A 684-nucleotide genomic window follows, 5' to 3' on the forward strand; every position below is an offset into this window, starting at 1 on the left:
TACCGTTACTGACGTTACATTATTTTTATTTTATTATTAATTACGTGAGAAAGAAAGAAAAACACGCGCCCAGAGTGGGGACCGCACCCACGCCTTTCGATTAGATCTCGAATGCCTTACCAATTCGGCTATCTGGGCGACTGTGTTCTCCTTCGCTTGCTGGGGTATTTATATTTACTAAAACTGTATCTTACGCTTGAGGGTGGTAGCCAGCGCCACTCAGACTACACGGGGAGAAGGGGACCTTCTTTCTAAATCCCGGGGCGTGACGCGAACGTCTACAGCCTGTCATAAGCAGGTAACTGGCGGGAAACCCTCTTATGCTACCTTGGCATCAAGGCTGCCAGAACCGAGGCCCTCGCTAAGCTTTCGCAAGTAATAGGGTTTGGAAATGAGGGGCTCGTTAGGAAAATGCAGAAAGAAATGCTGGCAGTCTACAACACCAAAGAAGACATAGGGGAATGGTTAAACAATTTTTTTTTACCGTTACTGACGTTACATTATTTTTATTTTATTATTAATTACGTGAGAAAGAAAGAAAAACACGCGCCCAGAGTGGGGACCGAACCCACGCCTTTCGATTAGATCTCGAATGCCTTACCAATTCGGCTATCTGGTCGACTGTGTTCTCCTTCGCTTTCTGGGGTATTTATATTTACTACAACTGTATCTGACGCTTGAGGG

Source organism: Haemaphysalis longicornis, unplaced genomic scaffold, assembly GCF_048455015.1.
Source record: "Haemaphysalis longicornis isolate Haplotype H1 unplaced genomic scaffold, Haemaphysalis longicornis Haplotype H1 scaffold_15, whole genome shotgun sequence".
In the NCBI taxonomy this organism is placed as follows: domain Eukaryota; kingdom Metazoa; phylum Arthropoda; class Arachnida; order Ixodida; family Ixodidae; genus Haemaphysalis; species Haemaphysalis longicornis.